Raw genomic sequence first — 16,801 nt, 5'->3', positions numbered from 1 at the left:
AACTTGTCCTCAAGTACAGTCTTAGTGAAATCCAGCAACAGTTCAATTCTGTAAAGAAGCAAATTGATCTAATTCATTCTGTTAAGGGTAATGATACAATTTCCAAAATGCAGGTAGAGTCTACATTTGCTAATTATGTACAAGAAATTTACTGTTTTTTAAAGCTTGTGCGACATAAAACTTTAATTAGGCATAAACGAACCTGGTCTGATTTTGGAGGGAGTATCCTTCATTGTGTGTTTGGTACTTTAACTAGTCGAGATCTACTGGAAGTTAAAGGCAAAATATTAGCTCATGAACAATAGTGCACACTTAGATTTAAACTCTCTTTTGTTAAGAATTACGGATAGTTTATCAAATGCTAGAATTGATTACCTTAACTTAAGAACAGCCTTAGAAAGTAGTTCAAATGATTGTTTGAGCAGTGTACTACCACATCCAGAACAATTTTTACAGATCTTACTATCAATTGAACGAAAGCTAGATGCAACATATACCATGATTTACCCTGTTAACTCATACAATTTATATGCTTACTGTAAGTTAACCACCACCACACTCCTTAATGACTGAAGATAAATTAACTGTTATTGTTTCTATTCCCATTGCTAGATCAAAGCATAATTTTGAAATGTATAAGATTTATACTTACCCTATGAAATGGAGACGGGCAGGTATTCGTGTGAAGTATGTACTGAATCATTGTCTACTGATAAGCAAGGATCAAAGATATTTTGTGTCCCTAAACGAAAATGATTTGCATATGTGTAAATGTAGTCATAAGTTAATTTGCACTGAATCGTCAGTATTCTTAGACAGTAGAGTGTACAGCAGTGAGAAAGAATTGTTTATGAATTAGCCCCCAAGAGATGATTGCCCTAAAATTTTAATGCATCTTTATCGTCCATTTCTTAAACGATGTTCTGAAGGTATAATTTTCTCATTTAACTCCATCCTTGATGTCACATGTACATGTTAAAACTATGATATACCTGAGCTACTCTTTACACTAAAATTGAACAATAGTGGATTAATCTTGCGTGCCACATTATGATGTATCATGTAAACTATTTGATATGCCTAGTGTGTTGCCAACTACATTTCATGCAACTGGACATTTGCCATTAACTGGAATGTTATCTGTTTATTACAATGATTCATACATATTAACATATGTAAAGCATTCCTTATCAAGTTTTTTCTGAAGACAATAAATTGATTTAAGGACATCGATGAAAATGTAATCTCTTCAAATAATGAGTTACATTTCATTGAAGCAGCAAATAGAATTGAGTCCTTCGATTCCTCCAGTAATGTTAATGCTTACTTGATTGTCAGTATTGTGTCTTTATTGCTTTTATTAATTTGTCTTTTGTCAACAGCATTTGTCATGTATGAAATTGTCGCCTTGAAGGCATGCTTCTCTGTACTGAACAGTACTGTGTCTGCAGATGAAATACTTGTTGCAATGCCTTCTGATGCCACAAATGGCGAAATGGATTCATAACACCCAGGAGGTCATTTAGAGCCACCTATGGTTGCTCTTTTTCTCTGGGTAGAGTGATGTAATGTTCTACGGATTGCGTGCAGCCGTGCAGTGCTTTAACAAGTGCTCGCCAGCCGGCCTATTTGGAATGCTGAGGATTTGCTTGGTCAGAAGACATGCGTTCGGCAACACTACGATGGAGAGTACGCGACTGTCCGCTGTCCGCAGAGGGCAGTATTGACTAGCGCGGCCTTGGGCGCGAATTTGTCTCTTTTTGTTAGTTCACCATGGAGCCTTTCAATACGACCATAATTAACCGGTGTTATGATGTCGGACACAGTGATGATGGGTGTGCGTAGCATGCGTGTTTTATAATCTGCTTTGGTCAATAGAACTGTTTAAACTTACTTCTCGTTTTTGCGAATTGCTGTACCTCAAGGACCGACGGCTTACAAATCCTGACAAAATATTTGTGTAATCATCATCTGGGCCAACAACATAGACTAACCCCTTATATTAAGTTAATTTTCTATATTCCCATAAGTCGAGAATAGTTATTAATTTCTTTCCAATAGAGATAAATCCCTTCTGTGCCATCTTGGGAAATATAAGAGTGGTGTGTTGAAAGTAAGATAGTAGTTGTTGAAGTTGAAGTAATGCAATCCAAATGATAAATTTCAGTTGCAGCATTTATGTCTGTAAAAAATTTCCATTCCCCACCCTCAAACTACATGAAGTATGTGTAGAAATTTTGCATTGACTATTGCCATGCAGACAAGAAGTAGAAGAGTAGTTTTGTGAAAATCTGAAGCAGTGGGTGTCAGGTATGGATAATCTTTCTTAGAATTTCTTGTTTTTTTTTTTATTGAAGACCAATTATAAGTTCCCAGCAGGTTGGAGAAATGTGATATAAGCATTTATCAATGTGTCTGTACTTTTTCCAGAAATTGGAGTGAGATACACATTAAAATTTTTGTATTGTTCTTCGTAGCTTTACTGCTTAAATAATTACATGTCTGTTAAGTATGTGCTTGTCTTAATTTATGGAAAAAAATTCCGAACTAAAAGCTTCATAAACTCTCAAGTTATGGTCATTTATCTCTATATGTACCATTTTGCTCTGATATTCTTGCAGAGCCCAGTTACCGGACTATCACTGCATTTAAAATTCGACATAAAAAAAAGTTCTGAGAGCAAAAAGATTTTGTAAAAGTACAAGAAAATGTGCAAAATTTCATGAAAATCTGAGATGATGGGTGACATGACCTGCATGATTTGACGTGGAATGACCTCCCACCATTATTTATTTAGATTTGACTTTCTCTAAGCCTCTTCCTCATCCATGAAAATTTAATTAAAATAGTAAATAGTCAAATAACATATGGAATTCACTACAACTTCATGAAAATGCACTTTTTTCATTATATTAACTCTAAAATATAATGTAAATTAATTAATGTGATCATCGATGAAAAAATGTAGCTTAATAAATTAATGGGGGGGAGGGGGGGGGGAGATTCAAAAGACTGCTCATCCCCGACCCTCTTGCTTAGCACGAACACTAAGAATGTGACCACACAGGTGGCCTACAGCTGTTAACTTCGCACAAATACATCAGGTACATAATAGATGTGTAAAATGTCTCTTGCGATTTTCTCAGTTTTGCCATAGTGCACCTTACTACTTGCATATTATGTTGTTTTAATGGCCTACTAAAGGTGTACAAAGTCTGAAGTAAATTTGTGATTCCAGTGTTTTGACCTTCCCTTGTAATTTTTGTCATCCTTAAATTTAATTGTTCAGTTTTGTAGTGCAGATCTTCATTACTCCTATTACTGTATTATCCACAATTAATTTATGTTTATCAACATTCTTCTTAAGTTATTCCTTCATCTGTCCCATGTTTTCTGTCTCTTCTTAGTCTGATCCAAGCATTTTTCTGCCCATTGATATTCTGACTTATTGCTGTAACATAGTGCTATAACTTTGTTTGATACAGGTTAGCTCTCTTATTGTACTTGTATTTAGTTCACAGGCTCATTTGCATAATCCTCGACCCGAATTTGTTAGCCTCTGTCCCAACCATCCGTTTGTGTTACCTAGCTAAAGTTAACAGCCTTCTTAAATTTTCTGTATTTTCTCCCCAGAAAACTTCCCATGTTGTACATGGTATCATTCATTACAGGTGGTCTCAACTGCTTCTAACACCATTTGACATCTAGCAACTCTGAGGCTTCGTCTTTGCTGCACTACACGAATCCCGTTCTCAGCAGAAGCGTCAGCTGCCATGATAAGGTGTTGCTCCTCTGTGACAATCTCAGGTACTGTACACAGACACCTGCCAAGTCTGCCACAGCGGTGAGTAGTCTCTTCGATTTGTAAATCGAGAAATCAGTGCACCATCTCAGCTGCCGGCATTTTTATTTATTTATTTCTCGTCAGAAGCATTTGTACATCGAAGAGCTACACAATAACTTAGCAACATGCGTTGTAATAATTAAAACAGAAGTATACCATAAGTTACATACATTTGTGGGGGTTAAAGCCAAAGTGATGTAAGTCACGTTTCATGCATTTTGAGAAACAGAAGGTTTTGTGAGAAGCATTATAATAAATTCCACAAGAAATCAATACCATTTTTTTGTGTTTTACATCACAGGAAGGTGTCGTTGTTTCAATGTGTTCATAATTGAAAACGGTTTAATACAAAATTATGTGTCTTTTGAAGGGCCCAAATGACTTACACCATTTTGCCTTTAACCAATCTTGTATTTGCAGTACATTTAAATAAAACCAAAAGGTATTTTTAATGACAAATGATACATTTCAGAAATAACTAAGAGCAGTACAACAAAATATCCTTTCTTAGCTATGATAGTGTTCAGTCACATTCAGTATCAACAACATCCAGCAGACCTGCGTTGTCTACTGTTGCTTCAGTTGTTGTAAGTCCCTGGAAGTAAGCATGGTTGATGGGTGGAATGTATGGTAGAAGATCTAGCACGTCCCTTTTCTTTTCCTTGGTTACAGGTCTTGATCCATGGTATAGATTGTCCATAGCAATATGTCCAAGTGAAACTGGCCTTCCTGGTTTGGCTGGCTTCAAACATAGAGCGACGAATGGAAAATCCTTATTATCGTTAATTCCCCATTAATGAGAGTGTTAAAACACAATCAATATTCACAATGACAATATGGTACATAAATTGGTACATTTTAAATTCATGGCATTTTTTCTGTCTCTTTTCTCTTCCCAAAAACCTCTCATAAATTCACTGTGTTTCTTCCTCTCTTCTGTCCACTTCTTTCCTGATTTCTTCTCTTTTGGTGTTTCTTCGAATTTCTGTTTGTTGATTTTTTTCTATGTATTTTCCTCTGTTTGATATTTCTTCTGTAGAGATGTTTAGACTTTTGAGGTCTTCCATGGTTTCCTTTACCCAATAATGTTTTCACCTTATTCGTCACCACTATGTTAAAAGTCTTCTTGGTCAGCCTATTTTCATTCATCCTATGAATGTGCCCATAGAATTTTGCCCTTCTTTTTCTGAGGTTGTCTGTAATTGTCTGTGCCTGTTTGTACAATTCCTTTGTTAGTATCCTTATCCAGGTCCCCTGTCTCTAAACTGGCCCATAGATCTTTCTCAGAATTTTCCTCTCTTGCTTTTCCATTTCCTTGATTTTAGTTCTTCCTCTGATTACTGTTGTTTCTGAGGCATACAAGGCCTCAGGTAAGATGATTGTTTTGTAATGTCTTAATTTGACATTGATGGAAATATTTCTTTTATTGTAATGGTTTCATGTAAGTCTATATGCTTTTTGTAGTTTTGTAACCCTTTCTTCATTGGCTGTTGAATTCAGTCCTGTTTTCTGTATAATCTCTCCCGGGTATTTGAAACTTTCTACTTGTGTTATCTTTCCGTACTTTGTTATCAATGGGCTTCAGTCTGTAGATTTTGTGTCCACATACTGGGTTTTTTCATATGATATTTGTAGTCCTGTTCTGCCTGCTATTTCATGCAATATCTCTAGGGCTTCTCTGGCTTCTTTTCTGTCTTCCCCCTCCTCCTTCCTCATCACTTGCGAAATGAGGCCCCGGCAGTGGCGGAGTTTGAGTCTCCTTGTAATAGAGCGTAAAAGATTCGTTCTTCAGTAAACGAATCCACTGCATATTAAGCAACGACACTGGTTTTTTAGCGACATTTTCTTTTCTCCTTGTAATAGCTTGTTCAAGATTGAAAATCTCTTCGGGTTTGCTGCCGGATCCTAAAATCAACTTGACTCGATATTTCGGCGATCCAACTGGTCGCCATCTTCAGGAGAATGCTGCTTGCTGATGAGTCCCGCTGAGAACTAACGCCTGGCTGCAAAACGACGTCCTATATAGCCCACCGTGCAGTACACGGCGCGTGCGCCGCCCGTCACAGTTGCTGCCCTCCAAGACAGGGAAGGGGCGCCGCCCCTGATAGAACTTTGCGGCAACGATATATCGCACTCATGGTCGCACCGAAGAACGTTCAATTTTGATGCGGGATAGTACCGGATTCCACGTCCTGCTAAGAGGAAACCCATTGTCTCTATTGATTAAATTATCCGCCAACCTAATTTCAATCACCTCTTTATAAACACTATTCCAAAAACTGGAAATGTTGGCAACTACCACAGTTTCGTCATATTTCATGTCGTGTCCCTCATTTAAACAGTGTTCTGCTACTGCCGATTTTTCCGGCTGTTGTAGCCTCGTATGGCGTCGATGTTCCACACACCTGTCATGAACTGTGCAGGACGTGGAATCCGGTACTATCCCGCATCAAAATTGAACGTTCTTCGGTGCGACCATGAGTGCGATATATTGTTGCCGCAAAGTTCTACCAGGGGCGGCGCCCCTTCCCTGTCTTGGAGGGCAGCAACTGTGACGGGCGGCGCACGCGCCGTGTACTGCACGGTGGGCTATATAGGATGTCGTTTTGCAGCCAGGCGTTAGTTCTCAGCGGGACTCATCAGCAAGCAGCATTCTCCTGAAGATGGCGACCAGTTGGATCGCCGAAACATCGAGTCAAGTTGATTTTAGGATCCGGCAGCAAACCCGAAGAGATTTTCAAGACTTATTATGCCGGGAAAGCCGTTGTTCAAGATTCTTTGTAGACTTAGTCTTCACGTGACATTTGCGTAACAGTAAAATCTTTTTTGATTTTGCGATTATGGAACACCATCAGCAGGAACATAAACTGTTTTACTTCTTGCATAGGGTTCTATAGATCGAAAATCTGAATCATTAGGGAGATAGGAGTGGCCACTAACCATAAATTTATGGTCCATAATGTCGATGTTAACACTGGTGTGAAGCAATTTCATGAGACACAATGCAAATTTCAAATTCCTATTTTGCCCCGTACAAGTGTCACTATACATGACAACATGTTTTGAAGCTGAAGCTCTTGTAGTAATGTTTTGTAACACAAGAACCTATTTCTTGTGACCCATGTGAGGCCATTGTCTCATCCCATGTGTACATAAAGCCAATATCAGTTGACAGCTCATAACAGCCAAGATTGTAGAAGTACATGTTTCTTTTATAATAGGCCACAGAAGTGGTCAGTTTGGGGAATGGTAGAGCTTTCTGCAAGTCAAAAGTGAAGGCATAATACAATTTATCTTTCTGTGGCTTTTCTTTATCTAATTTCATGGATGTTCTAGCAGCCTCCGCCTTTCGAAGATGAAGTTCATGTTGTACTTCCACGTTCCTTCTTTCTATTGCATCTTCTAAAGTGGACATCTGTATTTGTACTTGTCACACTTCACACAGGTATCTTTCACATGGAGCATGAAAGTGCAAGTTGAAGTCATGACTGAAACCTGAAACATCTGCCATAAATGGGTTCTTTAACAGGTAAGATTTTTTTTCTCTTTGCAATATTCTCTGTAGAAGTTATACATAAGACGTACATTAAGGTCAGGGGATAAATATTTTCTGTTTGGATTTTGAGCTCTTATATAATGAGACTGGAATGAGGGGAATGATGAAATATGCTTCCCGACAATATCCATTCGTTCATCAGAGATTTTGTTCACGGGTATCCCTCTTCCTCTTTTGTCCGATCCTGGTTGCTCTCACATTTTCAACTTTTGTACAGCTCTGGTCATCCGCCCATCTGATATTTGGAATGTTTGAAGGAAATATTTTTTGCATACTTTAACACTAGTTCCATCAACTTGAATATAAAATTGATTGCTGGTTGACTTTGGCTATCTTGGCCCATTTCTAGGACGCCTGTGTTGAGGACTTATTTGCTTAACTAACCAACATAGAAAAGCATTCTGACAGGAAAAAGAACCTAATTTCCAAAATGTTTCAAGTGAACTTCTGCGTGCCACTTCCGATATCTTATCTATACATTTTAATCAGCAGTTACAATTTAGGTTTGATAATGTCTTTTCAGGAACCTTTCTCCCTTCCTTAGTTTCATGTGCCTGACCCAAATTTCTTTTTTTCCTTCTTTCCTGCTTAGTAATCCTCCTTCCTTGCCTCTTTCTACTTCGATTTGGTAATTCATGTTGTGTTATTTCCACTTTTTCCTCTGCAACCAAACAAACATGCATAATTATTTTCCGAATGTTATGCTACGAGGTTTTGAGGTTGTGTATCAAGACCGTTATTATTTTTATGAATTGTTTTGCAGAAATTATGCTACATTGTTTAGCTCGCGCACCACGTTTGCTATAATTTTAGTGAAATTACGTTTATAGGCCAGTCATTGTTAAACTTTAAATGATAATGTGTTACTAACGTAATTGGCCAAATGGTAGACAACGTGAGTTAAACTTACATGAAGAACCAAACATTTCATTCTATGAAGGATCATAATCATCACTAGATCCTGCATTTTGCAATATACTGGATTCACTACTTGTGTCTTGAGGATCCATCTTCACCAAAACACGTAAACTACACAGTACAAAAGCACACCTTAGAAGCACTTAGAGGAATAAGGGCGTAAGTCAGACTTGCACTGCAATGCCTGTAAACAAAGCGGCCATTTCCCATTTCATTCACAAGTGAAACTGCTAACGCCATCTATGGGGGTAAGAACAAAACTGTGAGTTACACCATTCTTCCATTTAACAGATCTATATTTCAAAATTGTATTGCAGCACTTAAAATTTTCCTGGACTAATATTTCGCCACTGTGTGTGTGTGTGTGTGTGTGTGTGTGTGTGTGTGTGTGTGTGTGTGTGTGTGTGTGTGTGTGTGTGTGTGTCAGTTGAAGCCTCGGCCAAGGCTCTGAGAGTGCACCTAGCTGGGCACAGGCTGCAGTGCAAGATGGTCTCTGGCCTGTTCGACACTACATTCGGTCTCCACCGTGTAGCCCCATCTGTGTATGTCGGATCTACAACTTGTGACACTTGCTTCGAAGTCAGTTGAGTGTTTTCAGAGAACCCAGTTGTCTTTGTGGCCAGTGGTTGCTCTCTCGTCCGGTACCAGCCAGCCTTCCATTTTTGGCTCCTGGTGCACGACTCATGAGATGCACGACTCCTGAAGTATTGTGGTTGATGCTTAGATGGTTCTGCAAGTGCCTCGGTTGTTCCCAGGAAGTCCTTCCTCGACTTGAGTCTCGGTTGTGCTGGCTGGTATTCAAACAAGTGGTAGGTTGCAGATGTTGCGGGCTCAGTCGTCGTTCTCTTCTGCCGAAAGCCTTCGTATGTCTGGGGGTGCTATTCCATCAAGATAGTACTGCTTCTCCAGAAGTGTGGGGTGGAGACAGCCTGTGACTGTGTTGTGTTTTTCGTTACGAGATTCATTCACAGTTCTTAGAATGGCAAGACTGATATGACACTGGGCAGGCATGTTCTGCCACGGAGTACTACGAGGCCAATGCGGATGTTTTTAGTGCCTCTACTCTTGTGAGCTGCTTCTATTGTGATATTCAGTACCACATTGTTTGTTGCACCCACTTTCTGCTCATTATGTAGGCATTCTTTCTTATAGGTCAGTGTTCTGTCCAAAGAGACCCAAAGATATTTAGAGGCTGTGCAATTTCCCTCCCCAGTTAATGTGCAAAGGCTTCTAGTGGCCTCCTTGTTCTTCACATAGAGTACACACACCTGTGTCAGCTGGTTGTCTTGTAGTAGGTGGACAGTAAGTTAGGGCTTTTGACAGTGTTAACTTTGATGCATTCAAATTCCCTGAGCTGTGATGGCATGATCATCTGCAGAAGTGAAACTTTGGGTTTCTTATAGTTGGGGCTTGTCTTTCCTATATATGACTGGTTCAGAGCACAAGTGGTGTAACTCCACCTAGGATAGGTTTGAGTAAGAGGAACATTCATTAAGAAAAGTATAAAAAATTATTAATGTTAATAATTTATTTATATTGATGAATACAGGATAATATGCACTAAAGTCTGTCCGTAAATATTTTAACAAAACAGAATATTGTACAGGAAATGTGTAGGAAATGACATGTTGAACAAAAAAGAAAGGAGTTACTTAGTTTGTGCACTGAACACTTTATGAGTCATCCACTGTAACTTAAAGTACATTGTGTGAATACAGGTTCGTCGTTTTCCTTGTCCGAAATCTGATCCCAGGAATCCGAATGTCGAATAGACACCTATGTAGGCAAGTCCTTGAAGAATGGACGATACACAGGAGGAATGAATTTTAGAAGATCAAGCATATCCTTCTTGTCTTGTGCAGTCTCCCTTGTGTCACTGATGCAAGGCTTCGAATAGGTCTGCCTAACGTGCTTACGAAAATCCACCTCATGAAATACTTCACTGTGACGGAAACTTGATTTAAACCTCATGGAAAATGGCTCTGCCCATTCAAATTGCATCCATCTGCTTTGCAGATATTTTAACAGATGTCCATCAATAACATTTTGTTTTTACATCCTTGGATAATACAGTATCCACTCAATCACCAGCTGACTAAATATATTTTTTTGCTACTGGCTAATTCAAACAGACCAAAGCATGCATCATTAGGTAGGTAGCTGTGGCCAGGTATCATAAATTTGTGGTTTATTACTTCCACTTTCATGTCTGGGTCTTGCACTAATTTCATCAAGGAAACATACATGTTCATCACTCATTTTATTAGTATCCTTGGATGGAGGCTTGAAGTGTAGATTAAATTTTTGAAATGAAAACATGATAGTAATATTTTGCTTTTGCCAGTTCTTTGCGTGTTCCTTCACTGTTGAATAAAGAGTTCGTACATTTTTCTCACTGTGAGATCTTGGCTGAGATATCGTCAATTGGGATTATCCTTTCTAGTATAATGATTCTGGTAAGATGGAAACAACTTGATATGTTCTTGAACACTGCTGTTGTCTATTTTATTTCCAGGTGTCTTTCGTCCTTGTGAATCAGGTACAGCAAACACTTCTTGCTTTCCTATACACCTGTATAATCTCCATTTATTTGCAGTGTCCCTAAGAAGTACTTTTTGTGCACCTGTATACTATTATTATTTCCTACGCTAAGAAAGTATTTCTGTGTGACTGCTTTCGGAGAATGAGACCCATCCTTCCAGTTTTTTCTATGTGCTGAGTTTGACGGAACAAGTCCCCAAATATACACATTCTGTGTGGAGTAGTCTGCTAATTTCCAAAAATTTTCGGATATTTCTTTCCTCTTACTTGCCTCAATTTTTGCTTAACATTCTGTCCTGCGGTTACAGTCCCCGCCCTCAAATATCTTTTCTAAAACATTCTTTCCACTACGAGATATATGTGATTGCCAGAAGTTTGTGTTATTCTTACGGGTGTTCTGTTTCCACACACTGGGAGTTCATGTCCTTTTGCATCCCCTGTGCACTTCTTCATAATCTAAAAGTATGATTAAAAAAGTTATGTCAAATGTTTTGGTCTGTGCTAGAGTGCAGTTATTGTACGTTCATGGTATACACAATACATAATTGTTATAAACTGCACTTCTGTTCAGGTGTATATGTAATGGTAAAATGCAGCACCCTTCGACGGGTTAGGTTAGAAACAGTATCTTATTCATTTTGGCTACATATAGATTATTATTTATTATTATTGGCATGGTTTACCTATCATAGTATCATTCACAGGAAAATTTTCCTCTTTGTCTGGTGGATATTTTGAACAACACTGCTTCATATGGTCACTACAAGAACCTTCAAATTCCGTCTTCTACTAATGCTTATGGGCATACTTACGTTGTGCTTTGAACAAAGGTGGGAAACAGTTAAAGCACTAACACAGTGCTGTACTCAATGCACAGATGACGAAACGTCAGAGATATGTACTTATAGCTCTGAACTGTAGATGTCTCTCTGTTAATGAATATCTCTGTAACTCTTTCTCAACGAAAAGTGGAGCTACGCTGCTTGTTCTCTGAACCCCTCATATGAGGCATTCAGATGCCAAGCTGGCTCACTTCATAAAATGAAAATGTTCAGTGCAAACAGTTGTTGATCTATTAATTTTTTTCAGCATATTTATAATAAATTCATTTAGTTTCTTACAGTTAAGGTTATGACTAGAGCACATTAAAAACAAAGATTCCAAGACTTACCAAGCGGGAAAGCGCCGGCAGACAGGCACAATGAACAAAACACACACACACACACACACACACACACACACACACACACACACACACACAGAGAATTACTAGCTTTCGCAACCGATGGTTGCTTCTTCAGGAAAGCAGGAAGGAGAGGGAAAGACGAAAGGATGTGGGTTTTAAGGGAGAGGGTAAGGAGTCATTCCAATCCCGGGAGCGGAAAGACTTCCCTTAGGGGAAAAAAAGGACAGGTGTACACTCGCACGCCCACACACACACACACACACACACACACACACACACACACACACACCCACACACACACACACACACACACACACACACACAGACATAAGCAGACATTTGTAAAGGCAAAGAGTTCAGGCAGAGATGTCAGTCGAGATGGAAGTACAGAGGCAAAGAAGTTGTTGAAAGACAAGTGAGGCATGAGCGGCGGCAACTTGAAATTAGCAGAGGTTGAGGCCTGGTGGATATCGAGAAGAGAGTACTGAAGGGCAAGTTCCCATCTCCGGAATTCTGACAGGTTGGTGTTAGTGGGAAGTATCCAGATAACTCGGACGGTGTAACACTGTGCCAAGATGTGCTGGCCGTGCACCAGGGCATGTTTACCCACAGGGTGATCCTCATTACCAACAAACACTGTCTGCCTGTGTCCATTCATGCGAATGGACAGTTTGTTGCTGGTCATTCCCACATAGAAAGCTCCACAGTGTAGGCAGGTCAGTTGGTACATCACGTGGGTGCTATCACATGTGGCTCTGCCTTTGATCGTGTACACCTTCCGGGTTACAGGACTGGAGTATGTGGTGGTGGGAGGGTGCATGGGACAGGTTTTACACCGGGGGCGGTTACAAGGGTAGGCGCCAGAGGGTAGGGAAGGTGGTTTGGGGATTTCATAGGGATGAACTAAGAGGTTACGAAGGTTAGGTGGACGGCGGGGAAGGATGGATCTCATTTCAGGGCAGGATTTGAGGAAGTCGTATCCCTGCTGGGGAGCCACATTAAGAGTCTTATCCAGTCCTGGAAAATATCCTGTCACAAGTGGGGCACTTTTGTGGTTCTTCTGTGGGAGGTTCTGGATTTGAGGGGATGAGGAAGTGCCTCTGGTTATTTGCTTCTGTACCAGGTTGGGAGGGTAGTTGCGGGATGCGAAAGCTGTTTTCAGGTTGTTGGTGTAATGGTTCAAGGATTCCGGACTGGAGCAGATTCGTTTGCCACGAAGACCTAGGCTGTAGGGAAGGGACCGTTTGATGTGGAATGGGTGGCAGCTGTCATAATGGAGGTACTGTTGCTTGTTGGTGGGTTTGATGTGGACGGACGTGTGAAGCTGGTCATTGGACAAATGGAGTTCAACGTCAAGGAAAGTGGCATGGGTTTTGGAGTAGGACCAGGTGAATCTGATGGAACCAAAGTAGTTGAGGTTGGAGAGGAAATTCTGGAGTAGTTCTTCACTGTGAGTCCAGATCATGAAGATGTCATCAATAAATCTGTACCAAACTTTGGGTTTGCAGGCCTGGGTAATCAAGAAGGCTTCCTCTATGTGACCCATGAATAGGTTGGCGTACGAGGGGGCCATCCTCGTACCCATGGCTGTTCCCTTTCATTGTTGGTATGTCTGGCCTTCAAAAGTGAAGAAGTTGTGGGTGAGGATGAAGCTGGCTAAGGTAATGAGGAAAGAGGTTTTAGGTAGGGTGGCAGGTGATCGGCGTGAAAGGAAGTGCTCCATCGCAGCAAGGCCCTGGACGTGCGGAATATTTGCGTATAAGGAAGTGGCATCAGTGGTAACAAGGATGGTTTCCGGGGGTAACAGATTGGGTAAGGATTCCAGGCGTTCGAGAAAGTGGTTGGTGTTCTTGATGAAGGATGGGAGACTGCATGTAATGGGTTGAAGGTGTTGATCTACGTAGGCAGAGATACGTTTTGTGGGGGCTTGGTAACCAGCTACAATGGGGCAGCCGGGATGATTGGGTTTGTGAATTTTAGGAAGAAGGTAGAAGGTAGGGGTACGGGGTGTCGGTGGGGTCAGAAGGTTGATGGAGTCAGGTGGAAGGTTTTGTAGGGGGCCTAAGGTTCTGAGGATTCCTTGAAGCTCCGCTTGGACATCAAGAATGGGATTACCTTGGAAAATTTTGTATGTGGTGTTGTCTGAAAGCTGACGCAGTCCCTCAGCCACATACTCCCAACGATCAAGTACCACGGTCGTGGAACCCTTGTCTGCCGGAAGAATGACGATGGATCGGTCAGCCTTCAGATCACGGATAGCTTGGGCTTCAGCAGTGGTGATGTTGGGAGTAGGATTAAGGTTTTTTTTAAGAAGGATTGAGAGGCAAGGCTGGAAGTCAGAAATTCCTGGAAGGTTTGGAGAGGGTGATTTTGAGGAAGAGAAGGTGGGTCCCGCTGTGACGAAGGACGGAACTGTTCCAGGCAGGGTTCAATTTGGATAGTGTCTTGGGGAGTTGGATCATTAGGAGTAGGATTAGGATCATTTCTCTTCGTGGCGAAGTGATATTTCCAGCAGAGAGTACGAGTGTAGGACAGTAAATCTTTGACGAGGGCTGTTTGGTTGAATCTGGGAGTGGGGCTGAAGGTGAGGCCTTTGGATAGGACAGAGGTTTCGGATTGGGAGAGAGGTTTGGAGGAAAGGTTAACTACAGAATTAGGGTTTTGTGGTTCCAGATTGTGTTGATTGGAATTTTGAGGTTTTGGAGGGAGTGGAGCTGGATGTGGGAGATAGGGTAGATGGGAGAGACTGGGTTTGTGTGCAATGAGAGGAGGTTGAGGTTTGCTGGAAAGGTTGTGAAGGATGAGTGAGTTGCCTTTCCGGAGGTGGGAAACCAGGAGATTTGATAGTTTTTTGAGGCGGAGCATGGCATGCTGTTCTAATTTGCGGTTGGCCTGTTGGAGGATGCTCTGAACAGCCGGTGTGGATGTGGGAGAGGAAAGATTGGGGACTTTTATTAAGGATAGGAGTTTACAGGTGTGTTCATTGGCTGAGTTGCTGTGGTGAAGGATTAGGTGGGTGAGGGCAATGGAGTGTCCAGTTTGGAACTGGTATAGGGACTGATGGAAAGAAGGGTTGCAGCCAGAGATGGGAACTTTAAGTGTGAGGCCTTTGGGGGTAATACCACATTTCAGACAAGCCTGAGTAAATAAAATATGGTAGTGTTGGTGCCACTGAGCTGTCATTTGAGGATGCGGCCTCGTCAAATATTTGTGCGGGAAAGCCTTGTCTCCCACAATCATAAAGGGTGCTGGTATGTTTGTGCCAGGCAGGTTCCTGCTATTGGGCACACCTGAGGTATTGCTTTCCAGTGCTTCGCCCAGATTGGACTGAGTGTAAATCCCGCCATAACTTTCTGCTGTATGTTCCATATCCACTGCTATGAATTTATAATGTGCATCTGGAGGTGCTAGCAACATGCTTTCCATCAATTGCAGCAGTGAAAAAGGGGAAATAGCGTAATTTCCAAAATTCGTCAGCAGCAGTCAGCCACTGCTCTCGTGTACGTGGAGGCGTCACAGCATTGAGTGTGGTATCAATAACTGTCTAGCACATTCCATAGACAGTCCTGTGCACTGTAGTGTGTCCTAGCCAGAAGCTAAAGGCTGTTGTCAGTAGAGGACCTCCTGGAAGGAGAAAAAGGAGAATTAACAAAAATTATAAATTACTTCTCAACTGTTAACAGAAAAACAAAATAGACTAATGCAATCTCCATTCATAATTTTAGGCCTGTCTGGCAGATTTCTGCAACTTAATATGCCGATCCAGAAAAAAAGGTGGTGCAACATGTGTAATGGTCTGTCTTCGCCAAAACGAGGATTGTTACTTTGTCTGTTATTGTTCTTATACTGACTATATCACATGCCGTGTAAAGTACATTGAGATACAGTCAAAGCAGTAAGTAAACATAAAAGTCACTCACAATTTCTAAATTATATTGAAAGTAAAATGCTCAAATTGGAAATGATAGGCCTAAATTTTAGGGCAATAAACAAACTGCAGAGTCTGCATGAAAGTATAGTAATGCAAGCAATGAGATTAATACTGCATAATTTGATGAACTTCTTGATGTTAATGAATTTGAAATAGATTGATAAAGTGAAATATTGTATTCAATCAGCTAAACAGTGTCTTTCATTATGGAAACTGAAATTGTCAACGAATTGGCTGTCAACCTTTTTTGTTTTGTTAGGGCATGCATAATTTAAATATAAGCAGTAATTAGATATGACGTGGGTACTTGGGGTGTGAGAAAAACATGCTTCAAAGTCTTCTTAATTCAGAAAGAACCAGGTTCATTAATTTGGGACTAACAAGTGTCCGTATTGTTCAAGAGTCTTGTATATTCAGTACGAAAGATATATTTAGCCAATGGATGCTACTTTTTTAAAGGCAGCTTTCAAAGACTTCGGCATGAACCAACACTAAAATTGAACTGTATAGTCCACCAGCTCATATAGGCTTATGTAAGTTTCTTGAAAATACCCCATGTCGTAGGAGCTGATACACTGCAGTAAAAATCTTGAAGAATTCGGAACTATACATCTCAAACTTTGAAAAATTTTTCAGACTTTATTATTATTGTGAAAACGAGTTTATTCAGGACAAACTACAGCGCGCGTACACACACACACACACACACACACACACACACACACACACACACACATTGATATATCAATCATCGTTACTGATGTACTGTTGTCATACATCACATAGTTACAGCATGTTGAACACCGTAATAGCCATTTGAGACTG

The 16,801-nt window shown here is 40.5% G+C and overlaps 1 protein-coding gene across 1 annotated transcript in view; it reads left to right on the top strand.

Moving 5' to 3' along the window:
* Positions 1 to 16,801, top strand: part of LOC126292288 (BTB/POZ domain-containing protein 9-like) — a 294,259-nt gene that overhangs the window by 25,112 nt on the left and 252,346 nt on the right. Inside the window, exon 2 of the mRNA XM_049986204.1 lies at positions 3,672 to 3,807. The gene's annotated coding sequence lies outside the window, so the exon portion shown is untranslated. The remainder of the gene's footprint in view (positions 1 to 3,671; positions 3,808 to 16,801) is intronic.

Source organism: Schistocerca gregaria, chromosome 9, assembly GCF_023897955.1.
Source record: "Schistocerca gregaria isolate iqSchGreg1 chromosome 9, iqSchGreg1.2, whole genome shotgun sequence".
NCBI classification, from domain to species: Eukaryota; Metazoa; Arthropoda; class Insecta; order Orthoptera; family Acrididae; genus Schistocerca; species Schistocerca gregaria.
This window is presented reverse-complemented; position numbering and strand designations above follow the sequence as displayed.